This window comes from Eurosta solidaginis, chromosome 4, assembly GCF_040869045.1.
Source record: "Eurosta solidaginis isolate ZX-2024a chromosome 4, ASM4086904v1, whole genome shotgun sequence".
NCBI classification, from domain to species: Eukaryota; Metazoa; Arthropoda; class Insecta; order Diptera; family Tephritidae; genus Eurosta; species Eurosta solidaginis.
Genome location: NC_090322.1, coordinates 5,697,365 through 5,717,312, shown reverse-complemented (window position 1 = coordinate 5,717,312; position 19,948 = coordinate 5,697,365). Strand labels below are relative to the sequence as shown.

The 19,948-nt window shown below is 34.8% G+C and overlaps 1 protein-coding gene and 1 long non-coding RNA gene across 10 annotated transcripts in view; one reads left to right on the top strand and one right to left on the bottom strand.

The window, feature by feature from the left end:
- The window catches only part of LOC137248865 (serine-rich adhesin for platelets-like), a 124,195-nt gene that overhangs the window by 98,820 nt on the left and 5,427 nt on the right, over window positions 1-19,948 (bottom strand). The window lies entirely within an intron of this gene.
- LOC137248876 (uncharacterized) overlaps window positions 1-19,948 on the top strand; it is a 56,391-nt gene that overhangs the window by 32,505 nt on the left and 3,938 nt on the right. The window lies entirely within an intron of this gene.

Below are 19,948 nucleotides of genomic sequence, written 5' to 3'. Positions count from 1 at the left end.
ATAGCAAAGACTATTCGAGTAGAGGAGGGAGAAACGTACCTACAGACCCCGGAAAGAGCGAAGAAAAATGTATTGCGTGAGTGCAGTGGCGGAGAATTTAGAGAGAGACAAACAGCTCAATGGGGTTGCGAGTCTTACAGATAAATATCCAACACAGTAACGTGGGGTCGAGCGAACTCCTCCTAAAACTTGAGGGTTCGTTTGATGTGGCGTTGATATAGGAGCCATGGGTCTCATCTGGAGGAAAGGTTTCTGGACTCAGCGCTTGCGGATTCAGCGTTTATTACACAAAGACGAAATGGTTAGAAAACACATATACTCGTGTATTCTAACTTCTGCACTGAAGACCTAGCTGTTAGAGATATCAATTTAATACTGTAACATACTTTGTTATATTTTCACTGTAACAACAATTCATAATAGCAATCAATCTAATCGAGTTATTTCTGCCATCTACATAAAATATTTTTTCATTCTGTAAGAAGTTTTGTTACAATGAAGTCTTTTATAAAATCCTAGTTTTTTCTTACTGCGCATATACGTTTGCAATAGGTTATGGGCCGTTGCACCATGGATTTTTTAAAGGGATATTTTGCGAAGCTGAATGCGGATAACTATGGGAATTATAAATTGGAGTTAATCTTGCGGAAAGAAGGAACATGGAAGTGTATTGTGGAGCCTACGCCTAAGGAACCAGATGCGGCTTGGAAGTAGATGGATGATGAGGCAACTGTAACCATTGGTTTAAGTATCGAGGACAGTCAGCTGATGTTGATAAAAAAGGCCAAAACAGCTCGTGAGGCTTGGGAAATCTTACGGAATCAACATGAAAAAGACACGCTTGGGAGTAGCGTGCGAATAATGCGAAAAAATTGCGAAATGAGATACTCAGCGGATATGAACATCGATGAACGTATCATGGAGATTAAAATCCTGTTTGAGAAGCTTAAAGCATTGGGTGAAACATTTTCTGAACGCTGGTTAGTGGCTATGCTGCTTAGTAGCTTGCCATCTTCGTTTGATACCCTGGTAATTGCTTTAGAAGCTAGAAAAATGGAGGAACTAACACTGAAAGTTGTTGAAACGAGTATATTGGAAGAATGTTTGCGGCAAAATGGAGAAAATTCTGTTAAAGGAGACTCAGTGATGAAAATAACTAAGGCGAACGGAAATTCGGAGAAAATGTATCATTTTTGTAAGGCAAACGGGCATATCAAAAAGAATTGCTGGAAACTTAAAAAAACAAAGACTACCAACAGCGTCAATGAAGTTCAGAGCGGCAGTCAGGGTAACTATTGTTTTTCTGCAGCGAGTGATAAAAATTCATGGGTCATTGATTCTGGAGTTACGTGCCACATCAGTGCAAGGAAAGATGTTTTCAAATCGTTGGACATATTAGTGAATGAAAAGGTAAGTGTGGCGAATGGGCAGAGGGTTTATGCTAGCGGCAAAGGTACGTGTGAAATGTCTTTGTATAACAGTAGCGGACAAAAGGATTTGGTCAAAGTGGAGGGATTGTTATTCATACCTTCATTTCATGGAAACCTGATATCTGAAAACAAATGGCTACAAAAAGGGCTCAAAGTTATGTTATATAAGTCATCATGTAGCATTAGTACTCAAGAAGGAAATGAAATCGCGGTTGCTGTTCTTGAAGATGGTTTGTTTCGATTAAAGCATCAAGTTGAGGAAGTTGTAGTGGTCTCTCAGTGCAAGTTACAAGATTGTCAGCATTACTGGCACAAGGTATTTGGTCATCGTGATATTGATGCATTGAAATTCATGCAGAAAGAATGTCTGGTAAGTGATCTAAAATTAATTAATTACGGTGTTAAGAAAACTTGTAGCATTTGTATGGAAAACAAAATGGCGAGAAATTCATTCACAAACTCTTGTATTAAATCAAGTTCAGTTATGGGCTTAGTACATACAGATGTATGTGGACCAATGGAAACTATTACGCCGGGGAAAAAGAGGTATTTCCTTACATTCATTGACGATTACAGTCGTTATACTGTCGTTTATTTGCTCCAAAATAAAGCAGAACTAGTAATGAACAAATGAAATGAAACGAGATGAAACGGCAAAATTAGCCGATATAAAGCACGTATTGTAGCAAGGAGGTTTAACCAAAAATACGGCTATAATTACGATGAAGTTTTTGCCACAGTTGTAAGGCAGGCAACATTTAGGATTTTGTTGAGCGTTGCTGGTATAAAACGAATGAATGTGGTTCATATTGATGTGAAGTCAGCATTTTTAAATAGTGCTTTGGAAGAGACAATTTGCATGCAGCAACCACAGGGATTTGAGAAAAAGAATGGTAATTTTGTATGTAAATTAAATAAAAGTTGCAAACTGGGCTGAGGATAGAAAGGACCGCAAGTCGAATTCAGGATATATTTCTAAATTAAATGGCGCTATAAGTTGGTCTTATAAGAAGCAGACATGCGTTTCTCTGTCATCTACAGAAGCCGAGTTCGTTGCATTGTCCGAAGCATGTAAAGAAGCTGTGTGGATGCGGAAGCTGCTTGCAGATTTTAATATAGAACAAAGTTTACCTACCGTTATTTTTCAAGATAATCAAAGTTGCCTGAATTTAATCAAAGAAGAGAAGTTTAGCAATCGTTCCAAACATATCGATACCAAAGTTCATTTCGTAAAGGATCATGTTAATAAAAATAACATAAAATGTATATATTGTCCAACTGAGGAAATGGTAGCTGATATGCTGACAAAACCATTGCCAGCAGCAAAATTAAGCACTCTTCGATCAGCCGCAGGAATAGTATTTAATTGAGGAAGGGTGTTAGAGATATCAATTTAATACTGTAACATACTTTGTTATATTTTCACTGTAACAACAATTCATAATAGCAATCAATCTAATCTAGTTTCTTCTGTCATCTACATCAAATATTTTTTCATTCTGTAAGAAGTTTTGTTAAAATAAAGTCTTTTATAAAATCCTAGTTTTTTCTTACTGCGCATTTTGTTCTCAAGTTTTTGATTTCAACTTAATTATGGATGACTTTTGCAGAAAATGTCATAAGGGTTTTGGTCGTACTGACAATACAAATATGCCGCGTAATGGCTTTTGTAAAAAGCGCTTCCATCGTGCGTGCTGTGAGGGCGCCATCACTGAATATGACGTTAAACTAATAAAATCAAATTATCATATACGCTACATGTGTGCGGAGTGTGTAAATGCGCCTGTTAAAATTTCGAAGGCATTTGACTCCGTCCTAGCCTCTCAAAAACTGGGGCTGGAAGCCATAATGACTGCCTTTGAAGTAAAATTCAGGGATTTGTCTACCCAAATAGATGGCATAAAAAATTTAATTTGTTGTAACCAAACTGTTAACATAGAGGAAGAAAAAAGTAGCAACAAAGACAAAGCGAAGGAAAAAGCAAGTTCAAATGTTAGTTAGTTAGTTAGTTGCCGAAATCGATGCGCTTAAAGCTGCAGTGAGTTCGTGTACTTTGCCCCCAAAACACAACAACGATGCTATGCTTACATATGCAATGGATCTATGCATTTTCTCGCCGTTGCCAGTGTACGGGTCCCCCTCTCAACACTCCTCTAGAAGGTTCACAGCTACATATAGCTGATAATGCATCGGCTATGCTCACACCTACACCCCTCTCTGTGCCTATCCCACCTTCTTTTTCGTCAATTGTTTTGTCACCGTCCGCTGACTGCAGTGACGCCAGGCTGTCTACTGTTGAAAATTCTGGCGCCGCTAATTCAAACAATTGCACCGCCGCCGATAATATACATACTGTCGCCCCACATACTAATAATGATGCCGTCGACACCTCAAATACCTCTTATGCTGTAAATACCAATGATAAGCCTCATTCCGCTAATATTGGGTCTGCTGATAACGCTGATAATATTAATAATGATGTTAATACTGGAGTGCAAATTGAGGCCCACAGAGAGGTGACTGCTGTGCCGCCTCGTAGGTCGATATTTGTATCACGGCTTCACGCATCGTTGTCGGAAGATGACATAACTAACTATATTGTATCCAAGCTTGATTCTAAACCTATTAAATTAAGTGTTTACAAATTTAATTTTAAGTATGAAAGGGACATCTCGTCTTTTAAAATATCAGTGCCTGATGCATATTTTGACAAAATTCTTGAACAGCCTTTTTGGCCGAAACATTCGGTGGTACATTTGTTCACAAAAAAGGCAAATGTAAGAATTTAAAAAAACTTACCAGACCCGGCAAGAACACCACAGACGTAAATATCGGTTTGTCTTATATATCTATTCATTATCAGAATGTTCGTGGCTTACGATCCAAATTGAGTTCGTTATTTCTAAACAGTTTTTCGTTCACAGCGCAAGTGATAGCCTTTGCTGAGACCTGGCTTAAGGAAGATAATTATAACTCAGAGATCTTCTCGTGTAACTATGTCGTGTATAGGCGCGATCGTGTATCTAGAGCGGGTGGTGTCCTTATAGCCGTAGAATCTAGCCTACCGTCAGAATTACTGTCGTTGGACTATGACTCTGATATTGAGTTTATAGCAGTAAAGATCTCATTACGTAGTGCTAGTCTATTTATTTGCTGCTGCTATATTCCGCCACGTTCGGATATGCATGTTTATACTCAACATAGCTTATCTATACGTGGTGTTTATTCTCAGTTGCGAGATAGGGACCGTCTGGTGGTGCTTGGTGACTTCAATTTGCCTACAGTACGTTGGATTGGCAACAGTGAATTAAACTTTTTGACGTCCACCACTCAGCATGATTTTTGTAAGAGTCTGCTTGATATACATTTACTACAATTAAACAATATATTAAATTGCAAAAATAAAATGCTGGATTTGGTATTTGAGGATGACCCTGTGGGTATTGCCCTCAAGCGAATTCCCCCTACACTTGAGGTAATGCTTGATTATGCTCAGCCTGTATTGTTTGATGCAGCAAAAGTAAAATCTAGCTTTGTATCAAGATGTTTTTGTAAGGCAGATTTTAATAAGCTGAATTATCTTATTTCCACCCATGACTGGTCGGATCTATATGCTTGTAAAGATGTCGAGTCAGCAACTTCTATTTTTTACAGTTCTCCCGATGATGGGATCTCTATCCTTACACCTTAGAAAGTTCTAATTGTATTCTGTTCCTGTCATAGATATAGATACTGTTCTGAAGTCTTCTGGAGTTGAAACCAATTACCTCTCCGGGTCCAGATGATGTTCCTAGTTGTGTTCTAAAGTTTTGCGCTGTCAACTTATCTAAGCCGATCCTTATATTCTGTATTCCCTTCAATTTGGAAGCAATCATTTATTATTCCCTTACATAAGAAAGGTAGTAGGTCCAATATCGAGAACTACAGGGGCATAGCTAAACTTTCGGCTATTCCTAAAATGTTTGAAAAGATCATCACCTGCCAAATTCAATATGTATGTACTTCTTTATTATCACCCAGCCAACATGGTTTCGTGTGTAGAAGATCAACCACAAACAACTTGTTTGAGTTCACCTCTCTAGTCATGGATGGATTTTTATCCAATAAGCAAACCGACTTCAGCAAAGCATTTGATTCTGTTAATCATGAGCTTTTAACTCATAAACTTGACTTAGTGGGTTTTTCGAAGAATTTATTACTTTGGATTCGCAGCTATCTCTTAAATAGAACTCAGCGAGTTATGTTCAAAAACAGTCTCTCAGAGTCGATAGAAGTAACTTCTAGTGTGCCTTAGGGTAGCCATCTGGGTCCATTACTTTTTACCCTCTTTATAAATGACTTACCAATGGTTATCTCGTATTCCCGTGTTCTAATGTATGCAGATGATGTTAAACTATGCTATACATACTTGCCTTCTGATATAATACACTTCCACCTTGCGCACTTGTGTGTATTGAGCTTAGTATGCAATTGAAAATATTTGGATTTTTCAAATGCATAGTAGGCGAGGTGAAAAAATAATTTAGTTTGAGTTTGGGTAATTTGAATTGAAGGTGATCGAATGTGAAGTATCGTTGTTCATCTTATATGTAAATTAATAATCAAATTTTAAAAAAATACATTTTAATTATTAAATAAAATATTAATATAAATAATTATAAAATATACGTGTATGTGTGTTTTAATTAAAGCGTATTTGTGTAATGGTGCATAATTGCACGTAAGAAGACATTCCATTTATGGAGTCTTTATATGGCGACCGTGGGCCGGAGCCTTACAATAAGAAAAAACAAAACGAAAAGCGGAACGAAGAGAAATACTAATATTAACATATTAAGTGAACGAAAGAGGAACATAGAGAAATACTAATATTAATATATTAAGTGAACGAAAAGCGGAACTGAGAGAAATACTAATATTAACATATTAAGTGAACGAAAGAGGAACATAGAGAAATACTAATATTAATATATTAAGTGAACGAAAAGCAGAACTGAGAGAAATACTAATATTAACAATGGTATAAAAAGAATGGAACAAGTCAGCACTGAATATTAGCAATAATGAAACAATATATTACGAAACAATATATTACGAGCGGAAATCATACACTATTACAACAACAACAGCAACTAATAATGATTGCAGAATTGGGTATGGCGCACAGTGTACGAAACATGTAGTTTAGCAAATATAAAATAAATTTTTTTTTTTCTTGAACTAAAATTTTCTTAATTTATATTATTTACACTTTTGCACATTTATTATAGTACCACCACACACATGTACTCATTACATATTTACATACAAACTATTACTAATATAATTTATCTAAATATTTAACAATAAAAAAAAAATTTAAAAAAAAAAGAAATAAAATTTAAATAATAATAATAATAATTAACATTTTACTAAACTTTATTTTAAATATATTAAAATATATTAACATATGTATGTACAAGTGTACATGTTAATGACAGTGGGCTGGTGTTGATGAAAATTTTAAAATATTTCTTTTTGTTTTTATTTGTTTTTGAAGACAAAATTAAAACAAAATAATTGAAATAAATAATTGAATTCAAATTATTTAATTTTTCTTTTTGAAAATTTACTTTTGCCCTACTGTCCTATATTCACATGTGGTAAAATTTACTTTAATTTAATACAAGTTTTTTTATATAAGGCAGTGTGTGCGTAAAATGAATATGTTACTTTTGAAATAAAGCGATACAATTCTCAAAGATGTGGCTTGAAAGCGATGCGTCAGTAATATAAAAAAATTTATTTTTCCCAAATTTTGTAAGCTCAGCGGAAATTTCATTTTATTACGATAAATTACACGGTAATTCTTTTACTATTACATATTCAATATTCAATTTAGTTTGCTTTTGTTTTGTTTTTTTTTTATATGTGCGATTCTAATAGTCCACATACATTTTCAAATACTAGAATAGAATTTAGTGCAGATAGAGATTCATTATTTGAAGACTTTTTAGGGTTTGATAACACAAATCATTCTACGCAAACTTCATCTTCTAGTTCGATTTCTAATTTTGACCTAACTTCAAATTCTAATTCTTATTTTACTTCTGATACTATTTCAAATTTTAACGATTTAAACATGGCTACTCTTGAGCAAAAGAGGTCATTCATTAGTACTTGTGCCTCGATTATTCGAGAAAACTATAGCGGTGATCCGTTATCACTGGCCTCGTTTATAGATAAAATTGATTTAATAGAAGATTTAACTGATGTATCTTTAACTACTACATTTATATCATTTTTAAAGTCGAAACTCGAAGGCAAAGCTCGCGAAGCTCTACCAACGCAAATAGATTCTATTAGTCAGATTAAAGATGCTTTACGTAGCAGAATTAGGCCAGATAACTCGAAGGTTGTTGCGGGTAAAATTGCGGCCTTAAGGGTAAACAATAATAATTTTACTGATTTTTCAAAACAAGTAGAAGATCTTTCTGATTCGCTAGAACGCTCTTTGATCATCGAAGGTATGACACAGGCAAAAGCTCATGAGATGGCGGTTGAGCAAACTGTTACTGTTTGTAGGTTGAACAGTCGTTCAGATATGGTGAAGTCTATCCTTGCATCAACAACTTTTAAGGATTCAAAGGATGTTGTTGCTAAAATGATTATTGAGCGTGAACAGGAGGTAAAAGAGCGGCAGGTGTTAGCGTATCGCTCACGTCCGATAAGATCTAATAGTTTTCGCGGGAATTTTAGAGGTAATAATAATTTCGGATACAATAACAATTTTAGATTCAATGGTAATGCAACTAGACCTAACAATAATTTACATTTTCGAAATACTAATTACAATGGAGGTAACAATAGGTATAATAATTACAACAACAATTACAATAGAAATAACAATCGGTCTGTAAATAACAGTAATTCAAATAATCAACGTGTAAATAACAGGAATTCAGTCAATGTTCGTCCTTTAAATGCCGAAGCCCCTCAGGAGCGAACACTGAGGGAGCAGGTGCTATTGGGTTAAATTCTTTTAAATCAATATATTGTCTAAATTTAAATTATTCTGACTTCATCGAAGTCAACTGTAGTGATTCTTATAAAATATGTTCTTTTCTTGTAGATTCTCAGGCAGATATTTCACTTATAAAAATTTCTAGTTTAGCAAGTGACGTAATAGTAAATAACAGTAATGTAATAAATATAACAGGTGTAACAACAGACACAGTAACAACTTTAGGCACAGTTAGTACGAACATAGTAGTTTCAAATATATTATTTCCTCTGACTATTCATGTTGTTGATGACAACTTTAATATTCCTTCGGATGGTATAATAGGAAAAGACTTTTTAAAAGCAAACAAATGTATAATCAATTATTCGAATGATACAATAACGATAGGACTAGGGAGAGAAAGAGTTAATATTTCAATTTTGCATTGCACTTCAACAGATACTCTTGTAATTCCACCAAGATGTGAAGTTTTTCGTGTTTTTAGTTTGAATAAATCGGAAAATCCAGTTTTTGTCGATTCTCATGAACTTTGTAGTGGTGTTTTTACCGCAAAATGTGTCATTGATACGGAACATCCTATTTTAAAAATTATTAATACTACTGATGAAGTGAAGTATGTTAAAAACTTCAATATTCAAACTGAGGACATAGAAAATTTTGATATCTATCGCATAAATGAAACATCTGTTGATTCAAAACGCATAGAAGAGCTTAAGTCAGTTTTAGTAAAACAAATACCTTCGTATGCAAAAGATAAATTACTTGACTTATGTTTGAAATATTCAGATATTTTTGCTCTAAAAACAGACTTAATGACGATTAATAATTTTTACGAACAAAAATTAAGACTAACGGACAAGACACCAGTGTACATAAAAAATTATAGATTGCCATATTCACAGCGTGCTGAAATAAATAAACAGGTTGATAATTTGTTAAAAAATGATTTAATTGAAGGAAGTTGTTCAAATTATAACAGCCCATTGATTTTAGTACCGAAAAACGACCCAAATGGACAAAAAGCATATCGAATGTGTGTAGACTTTAGAGCAGTCAATAAAAAACTTGTTGCAGATAAATTTCCTTTGGCACGTGTTGATGATATTTTGGATAACCTTGGTCGAGCTAAATATTTTTCGACTTTGGATCTTTTTTCGGGTTTCCATCAAATTCCATTACATAAAGATTCGAGAGATATAACATCATTTAGTACAGATCGTGGATCTTTTCGTTGGAAAGTTTTACCATTTGGACTAAATGTTGCTCCTAACTCATTTTCAAGAATGATGTCAATAGCATTTTCCGGTATTGCACCTAATCAAGCCTTTATGTATATAGACGATATTATAGTCATTGGATGTAGTGAGACCCATCATTTAAAAAATTTGGAGAAAGTTTTTGAGACATGCAGAAAGTTTAATTTGCGGCTTAATCCTAATAAATGTAATTTTCTTAGATCTGAGGTAACATTTTTGGGGCATAAATGTTCAGCAAAGGGTTTGTTACCTGATGATTCAAAAATAGAGGCAATTAAAAAGTATCCTAAGCCGCGTGACAAAGACGCAGTTAGAAGATTTGTTGCATTTGCAAACTATTATAGGAGATTTATACCTAATTTTGCTTGTTTAGCGGCACCTTTGAATCGTTTGAGTCGGAAAAATGTTGAATTTAATTGGGATACCTCGTGCGAGCTGGCATTTGAGAAACTAAGAAAAAGTTTAATGTCTCCAAAACTTTTGCAATATCCAGATTTCACTAAAGAATTTCTAATAACAGTTGATGCTTCGAAAATTGGGTGTGGTGCGATATTGAGTCAAGATCATAATGGTAACGATTTACCAATTTGTTTCGCTTCAAAAGCATTTAGCAAGTCTGAACAAAATAAAGCAATTATCGAATTAGAACTTTTGGCAATATATTTTGCAGTTAAGCAGTTTCGGCCATACGTTTATGGTACACACTTTATAGTGAGATCAGATCATCGGCCGTTAGTTTATTTATTTAATATGAAAGATCCTACGTCAAAACTGTCTAGAATACGTTTAGAGTTATCTGAGTATAATTTTACTATAGAGTATATAAAAGGTAAAGCGAATGTAGGTGCAGATGCTCTTTCTCGTATAACTATAGATGAGTTAAAAAATTCGACTAAACATATATTAGCAGTACAAACAAGGTCAATGACAAAGCAAAAAGAGGAAATACAGATACAAAACGATAACCGACAAATACAGACAGAAACATTACAAGTTTACGACAAATTTGCTTATAATTTTTCAAATAAAATCCCGAGAATAAAGTCGAATATAAATTATGATAAGAATGGTGATATTAGTAATATAGAAATATGTGCGCACTTAAAACATAAAAAGCTCGAGCTACTTAATTTTGAGATTGTTAACAAAATAGTGAATTTAGATGAGCTACTTTTGAGGCTGGAACATAATGCCGGCAATCACAATATTAAGAATATTGAATGGCAGAAAGATGATAATATTTTTCATCATTTTACTATTGCAAATTTTAAAGAAACCGGGAATAAAATTTTAAAACATTTAATAATTATATTGACAGAGCCAGTAGAGACGGTAACTGATGAAGACACGAAATTAAAACTTATGACAGTTTATCATAATGATCCAATATCAGGTGGTCATTGTGGATATAAGAAGTTATACGCGAAAATACGTACAAAACATTTTTGGAAAAATATGACGCGCGATATTGCTAAATTTGTGAAAAATTGTGAAAAATGCCTGTTAAACAAAGTTAAGCCCAAAACAAAAGAAAATATGGTGCTTACACCAACACCTTGCAAGCCTTTTGATATAGTAGTTATAGACACGATAGGACCTTTGCCTGAGTCGAATAATGGGAATAAGTTCGCAGTTACCATTATGTGCGATTTGAGCAAATATTTAGTTACAATAGCTATTCCAGATAAGAGTGCAAAAACAGTTGCATCTGCAATTTTTGAAAGTTTTATTTTAATTTATGGAATAATGAAATCTATTAAATCAGATTTAGGTACAGAATTTAAAAATGAAATTTTTGCGGAATTGACTAAACTTTTGAAAATTGAGCATAATTTTTCAACACCTTATCATCATGAAACTGTTGGTACTATTGAAAGGAATCATCGTGTATTTAACGAATATTTAAGAGCTTACCTTGACGATTCATTTCCCGAATGGGACGTTTATTTAAAATATTTTACATTTTTGCATAATACAACAACAAGTACTGTTTTTGATAATCTATTTACACCTTTTGAATTAGTATTTGGTAGAAAAGTTACTTTGCCAAATGAGTTAAAGAAGGAAAATATAGATCCAATTTATAATGTTGAAAATTATGCAAAAGAGGTAAAATATCGTATGCAAAAGTCACATCTACTTGCAAAAGAATTAATTAATAAACATAAAATTAGAAATAAAAATGTTTACGATAAAACAACAAAACCTTTGACTATTAATATAAATGATCGAGTTCTAATAAAAAAAGAACCTAGAGATAAACATGCAAACATATATCAGGGCCCCTACACTATAACAAAAATTGATGGAGTTAATGTAACAATTTTTGATAACAAAATTAAAAAGAAAAAATTAGTACATAAAAATAGAATACATAAGATAAAATAAATATTCTTATATTTTAGTTTTAGCATAGACTAAAATTTAGTTGTTGGATTAATGAAAATTAAAAAAAAAATTCAAAAAAAAAAAAATACTAAATGAATAAATTGTTTAATAATACAAATTGAATTTAATATTTGAATTATTAACATAATGTTTAGAATATAAGTTAGTAATTATTTGTAAATTACTTAATGTAGTATTAACCTAATATAGTATTAACATAGTAGTAATAATAATAATTAATAAATAAGTTAGTCTGGTTTTTTTTTCTAAATAATGCATATTCGTTCATTCAAAACAATTAATCTTGCAGCTGAATAAGCAAGAAGGACGTGACAAAACTGATCAATTTGTCACATCCTTCTTTTCGAAAGGAGGGTGATATAATACACTTCCACCTTGCGCACTTGTGTGTATTGAGCTTAGTATGCAATTGAAAATATTTGGATTTTTCAAATGCATAGTAGGCGAGGTGAAAAAATAATTTAGTTTGAGTTTGGGTAATTTGAATTGAAGGTGATCGAATGTGAAGTATCGTTGTTCATCTTATATGTAAATTAATAATCAAATTTTAAAAAAATACATTTTAATTATTAAATAAAATATTAATATAAATAATTATAAAATATACGTGTATGTGTGTTTTAATTAAAGCGTATTTGTGTAATGGTGCATAATTGCACGTAAGAAGACATTCCATTTATGGAGTCTTTATACTGACTCTTCCCGTTTGGATTTACTTCAGGCCGATTTGGACTCATTTCAATTATGGTGTACAGTAAATCTACTAGTTTTGAACTGCTGCAAATGTAAACTAATGACATTCCACAGAGTCAACCCAGTTTTAAAATCCTATATGCTAGATGGCGCTCCCTTGGAGCGTATATCTGTAGTATGGGACCTAGGTGTTCTTTTTGATGCGAAATTGAGCTTTAACATGCATATTTCATCTATTGTAAACAAGGCATCGGGTGTACTCGGATTTATTAACAGATGGGCTAAATAATTTGATGATCATTATTTACCCAAGACCATTTACACATGTTTGGTTCGCCCAATACTTGAGTATTGTTCCTGTATTTGGTCCCCGGGGTATAAAAATCATAAAGATCGGATTGAATCGGTACAGAAGCAGTTTTTAATCTTCGCTTTACGCGGTCTTAACTGGGAATCAAATCAACATCTTCCACCCTATAGAAATATACTTCTTCTCAGTTTGCCAACTTTAGAGAATAGAAGAACATTACTCGGGGTAATGTTCCTTCATAAACTGATTATCGGTGAGATAGACTCCACTGACCTTGTAAGCAGACTGAATTTTTCTGTTCCTGCGAGAACTACAAGACACTATGTACTCTTTCATTTACACATTCTACGGCATAATTTTGGCAAATATAGCCCTCTTCGCAATTGGTGCTCGCGCTATAACGAACTGTACAACTGCATTAGTTTTGAGTATTCGATTGCTGCTATCCGTAAAGAAATAATCTCACGTCTGGCATGATATTTTTAAAGATTTTTAAATAAGATGTCAATTTTATTTCAATATAATTTTAACTAATTTTTATTTTTGATTTGATTTATGTATTAATTAAAATTTAACTTAATTAATTTGATTGTTTATTATTTAAGTTTTTACTTTAAATTTTGTTGTTTACGCTTATGTTTTCTTTCCTTGTTATATGTATTGTATCTTATATCCAGTAGTCGACCGCTTTGTGTCTGTGTTGACTTTAACAAACAAATAAATAAATAAACAAATAAATAAATAAATAAATAAATATGCGTTTGCTATACTAGCAACGGTAGCAATAGAGGGGGAAAAAAGAACCGTTCCTTATCCAAACAGTAAAAGTGAAAATGTACCTGAATATCTAAGTAAAAACGTAGTATTAGTTAAGCAAACACATAACATTAATACAAGGAATAAACATAATTTCAAACTGCCTTTATTCAGAACTGAAATAGATCAGCAAAATATTTTTTATAAAGGTCTACAAAGTTTCAATGAACTGCCTATAGATATAAAAAGTTGTAATGAAATCGTAGCTTTTAAAGCAAAGCTTTACGAATATTGTAAAACCTTAGCAATAAGATAGTAAATTGTAATCTAATTTAATTTATGAATTAGGCTTTTTTGCCGTAATAAATATATGAAATGAAAATTAAATGTAACATCCTGCTACATGGCCCATAACGTGGAAGCCCAACCAGAAGAGTTCAAAAGGCTGGCGGATCAAGAAGGGTGCTGAGGACGGCTTGTCATAGGCGCAGATGCGAAGGGAGGGACCGACATTAATGATAGAGTTGAATCCCTTTTTTGTTACATACTACAGAGTAGTCTACAGGTGGTCAAGTAATGTGTTTGATATCACATTGAGCTCTGAGCAGGATATATCGGGATATGAATGGAGAGTACTTGACAGGCCATCATTCTCAGACCATGCATAAATAAGCTTCAGAATCCCCCTAAAGAGGGTAGAGAAGGTGAAAACCTTTAGGTTTATCTAAGGCGTTGACAACTGCGTACAATAGAGCTTGTCCTCTAAGAAGAATGAAGGGGAAAGCAAAGCCACCATGATGGAGTAAGGAGCTGAGTCTTCTTAGAGGGCACGTAAACAAGATTTTTAAGCTGGCAAAAGTTGCGGAAAGCGAGGAGTGCTGGGACGAATACAGAGATTTGTTGAGGATCTATAAACGTGAAATCAACAGGTCAAAGCGAGTTTCATGTAAGAATTTCTGTGCCGACATAGAATGCTCCAGCGAAACGGCGAGACTGAGGGAAGTCCTATCTAAAGGAGATGTAGTCCAGAGACTGATAAAAAAGGACGACGGGGAATGGTCACACAGTAGTGAAGAGTCCCTTGAGGCGCTAATTAACACACACTTCCCATCAGGAGATGATGCGGAAGAGTTATGTAACCACGTCTACAGTCCTAATACGGAGCGAGAGGTTCCAGGATTGGTGGGTGACAAATACAAAAATTTAAATTGCAATAAAAACGTTTGCTATATTCAATTAGCTGTAGTATAATTGCACCTCTTCCAAAAATTTAAAAGTTTACGCTTGAAGTATAGAGTTCTACGATTTATTCAAAACAAAAATGGTTAAAATATCCTTACCCGTTCAGAAGTTGACAGTAGAAGGAATGATAATTCCACTTAAAATTCGCAATTTTTTGCAAAGTATAAATTTTTTTTTAAACAAACTATAGGGGAAATACAAATATTTGAGCCTCAATCGAACAAGGTAACTCTTTTTAAGTTATCCAAGTCAAAGTTGTTATAGGTGGCCCGCTTTAAAATTTTGTCCCCATAGTGAAACACCGCGCGCTCACTGCCCTATATCTCGAAAACGATTCAACCTACCCAGCATTTTTTGTAGTTATTAATCATATTAGAGTTTTTATCGAGTCTCCAGCATGATCAAAATAAGCATATTTATTTTTATTTATTTTATTTATTTACAGTCTTGTAGACTTAATTTCTTAAATTTCTAAAATTACATCTATGAGATCTCTTTATGTTATTGCCTTTTGATTTTTGTTTTTACATCATTAAATTATCTAAAAGGCATTGTTTTGCAGTAGTTGAACAGTAGTTGTTTTATATCATTTGGTAGCTCATTGTATTCTCTTAATCCATCGTAATATACATTTTTTTTGTCGAATTCCGACCTTACAGCTGGCAAATGAAAATTGTTTCTATTTCTCGTTTGATAAGCATGGACCTCATTATTATATAACACGCGGTCGTTCAAATATGTCGGCAGCTTACCTATTTTGATATTATGTATAAATTTTAAAGTGTAATAAACAGTGAGTTGTTTTACACTCAGCCAAAAATTGGAGTGTCATATCGTTTTTTGAGGATGAACCGCATAGCTTTATTTTGCTTCACCTGTACCTGTGCTTTTGTAATGCTCGAGTCAGCTAACGTAAATAAAATTGTAGGGCAATATATGAAGTGCGGTTCTACAATAGACCTATAGACCATTACTTTGTAATATTTGCTCACGTGCTTGCACGTTCGGAACATAAATCCAATTTTTTTTTTGATATTTTTGCCTCTATATATTTCAGATGCCCATCGAAATTGAGTTTCTCATCAATTATTACTCCTAGGTATTTCATTTCATCAACTCTTTGTATAGTACTCTTTGCCATTTTTAGGGTAATATTGCCTTCTGTTATTTTTCTGCTGTTGTTGTGTTGTTGTTGTAGCGATAAGGTTGCTCCCCGAAGGCTTTGGGGAGTGTTATCGATGTGATGGTCCTTTGCCGGATACAAATCCGGTACGCTCCGGTACCATAGCACCATTAAGGTGTTAGCCCGACCATCTCGGGAACGATTGTTATTTTTCTCCTCATGATCATCCATTTTGTTTTTTCAATATTTAGTTTTAACTTATTTTGGCACAACCACTTATATATAGCATCCAAATCCGCTTGCATTTTGGACACAGCTTCTATCTCCGTTTGACAGCTTATTGTCAATAATGCATCATCTGCGAAAAGTCGTATGTTGAAATGGCTAAGACAGTTTTTAATATCGTTTATGTAAATAATGAACAAAATTGCTGCAAGTACATATCCCTGCGGTAGACCTATTTCAACATCAGTTTCGGGCGACTGTGCATTTCTGATTACTGTTTTTTGTTTTCTTCCAGTAAGGTAGCTTTTAAACCAATCAAGAGCTGTATTTCGTACTCCTATTCTTTTTAGCTTTCTCAACAGGATAACCCTGTCAATTGTCTCGAATGCTCTTTTTAGGTCTAGGAAGACCGAAACTGTTATTAGTTTTTTTGACATGGCTTCTTTCCATTCCGTTATTACCAAGTTTAGAGCAGTTTCACAAGAGTGTTTAGACCTGAAGCCCGATTGCTCATGTATTATAATTTTCTGATTGTTCAGGTACCCTAGAAGCTGGTCCTTCACGATTTTCTCTATAATTTTTTCATCGCTGGGCAACGTTTTAATGGGCCGTATATATGCGCTCATTTTCTGATTAGAAGACTCCCTCGTCGGAAGAAAATGGTAACCTACGCGCGACTACACTTGGCGAGCCTCTTTTAACCTATATTTCTAATCAGTATTTAGTCTTTTTCGGGTCATTTTTACCATCATTTATGAGTCTTGTGGGAATAATTTTTAAGTGTGCTTTAAAGCTTTTGCGTATCTTTCTCGAGACATTTGAGTCTATTTGGAATCTTATTTTAATAATTTTTTTGTGATCGCTTTACATTTTTTTGTTGCTTTTTCAATAAATCATATTTCACTAATAAGCGATTTCGAGTCTTCTTTTGATCGCAGAATTGATTAAACAGTTTTTAGTCGTCAAAAGGAGTCGAAAATGTCCCATTGTGGTGATTTATACTTTATTCCTTCGATTTATCTATCGCAATATTGATAAAAAAAAAACAAATAGCGTAAACCCCAAAGGAAACGATGTATTTGCAAAAAGTATCACAAAAATTGATTTTTGTGACCTTTGACCTTAATTTTTAACAGACGCGGACACTTTGCAACAAGTAGGTTTGAGACAAGTTTGAGAATGTTTATACAAATATTCAGCTGGGTACCTCGAATTCCGAGGTGAAACTACTAAAATGACCGAACTATTTGGCAAATATGCCATATCCATATAAAACATCTGGTATAACCCACCTTAACACTTCTCTGCTCTCCTAAATGGAGGCAGCAATTCACCGCGCAGAGATGAAGAACCCGATCCCACAATCGATGATGATGGAATATATGTCCCCCCGCCCGATTATGACGAAGTTAGAATAGCAATAACCAGATTGAAAAACAACAAGGCCGTGGGCGCTGATGGATTGCCTGCGGAGCTATTCAAGTTCGGCGGCGAGGAGTTGGTAAGGCGCATGCAGCAGCTTCTTAGCAAAATATAGGCGGACGAAAGCATGCCCGACGGTTGGAATCTAAGTGTTCTTTGCCCAGTCCACAAGAAGGGGGATACTGCAAAATGCACCAACTATCGTGGAATCAGCCTTCTTAATATCGCATATAAGGTCCTTTCAAGTGTATTGTGCGAAAGATTGAAGCCCACCGTGAACCGGCTGATTGGACCTTATCAGTGCGGCTTCAGACCTGGTAAATCTACCATCGACCAGATTTTCACAATGCGCCAAATCTTGGAAAAAACCCGTGAAAAGAGAATCGACACACATCACCTCTTCGTCGACTTTAAAGCCGCCTTCGACAGCACGAAAAGGAGCTGCCTATATGCCGCTATGTCTGAATTTGGTTTCCCCGCAAAACTTATACGGCTGTGCAAAATGACGTTGAGCAACACCATCAGCTCAGTCAGAATTGGGAAGGACCTCTCCGAGACGTTCGAAACTAAACGAGGTTTCAGACAGGGTGACCCCCTATCGTGCGATTTCTTTAATTTGATGCTGGAGAAAATTATACTAGCTGCAGAACTTAACCGCACTGGAACAATATACTATAAAAGCGTGCAATTACTGGCATATGCTGATGACATTGATATCATCGGCCTAAACACCCGCGCTGTTAGTTCTGCTTACTCAAAGCTGGAAAAAGAAGCGGTAAAGATGGGTTTGATGGTGAATGAGGACAAAACGAAGTACCTGCTGTCATCGAGCAAAGAGTCAGCGCATATGCGCCTTGGCAACCACGCTACTGTTGGCAGCCATAATTTCGAAATAGTAAAGGACTTCGTTTATTTGGGAACCAGCATCAACATTAGCAACAACATCAGCACTGAAATCCAGCGAAGAATCAATCTTGCCAATAAATGCTACTTTGGACTAGGTAGGCAATTGAAAAGTAAAGTCCTCTCTCGGCGAACGAAAATCATACTCTACAAGTCACTTATCGTACCCGTCCTGCTATATGGGGCAGAAGCATGGACTATGACAACAGCAGATGAAGCGGCTTTGGGAGTGTTCGAGAGAAAAGTTCTTCGAAAGATTTATGGACCTCTACGCGTTGGCGATGGCGAGTACCGAAGAAGATTTAATGATGAGCTGTACGAGCTATACGCAGACCACAACATAGTCCAGCGAATTAAAACGCAGCGGCTGCGCTGGCTAGGCCATGTTATGCGAATGAAAGATTATGCTCCGGCCAAGAAAGTGTTTCTATCGGAACCCGCCTATGGAAGCAGAGGTAGAGGGCGGCCCCCACTCCGTTGGAAGGACCAGGTGGAAAACGATTTAAACTCCCTTGGTGTGACCAATTGGCGCCGGTTGGCGGAGCGAAGGAGCGACTGGCGCGCCTTGTTGGACGGCCATAACCGTTTAGACGGTTAAGCGCCAATTAAGTAAGTAAGTAAGTAATAACCCACCTTATGGAAATCAAACTAATTTGTCAATGGTGCCATAGTCAACTATACTTATTATATTTGAAATTTGTTTGCAATTTTTTAAGTTAAGGCACCAAGAACCGATGCCAATAGATACATATGGTTAAGTATAATTATGCTTATGCATACGGCAACTTTGCCAGGGCCTTTTCTCGGTATTTTTTAATGTGTTGTTTTTATAAAATTATCACATAACAAACTGAAACTACCGTGTGAATACAACAGATTTCATTTCATTTTCGCATATTACAAATTTTTAAGAAAATTTGTGTAGTAGTTACAGCAAAGTTAATACTTCAAAGGCCAAATATTGATTTTTTTTTATAAGGTTTGCCCCCCAGCGGATTAGGGGGCTTGGAATATACCTGCGGCAGGTATGCTTGTCGTAAGAGGCGACTAAAATACCAAATTGATTCAAGGGGTTGTGTAGCACAACGCTTTCAAGGTGTTGCCAGCGCAAAATATAGCATCTCCAACCCAAATATAGCTTGCCAACCTCACCTACCCGTGGCGAATCCTGTTACT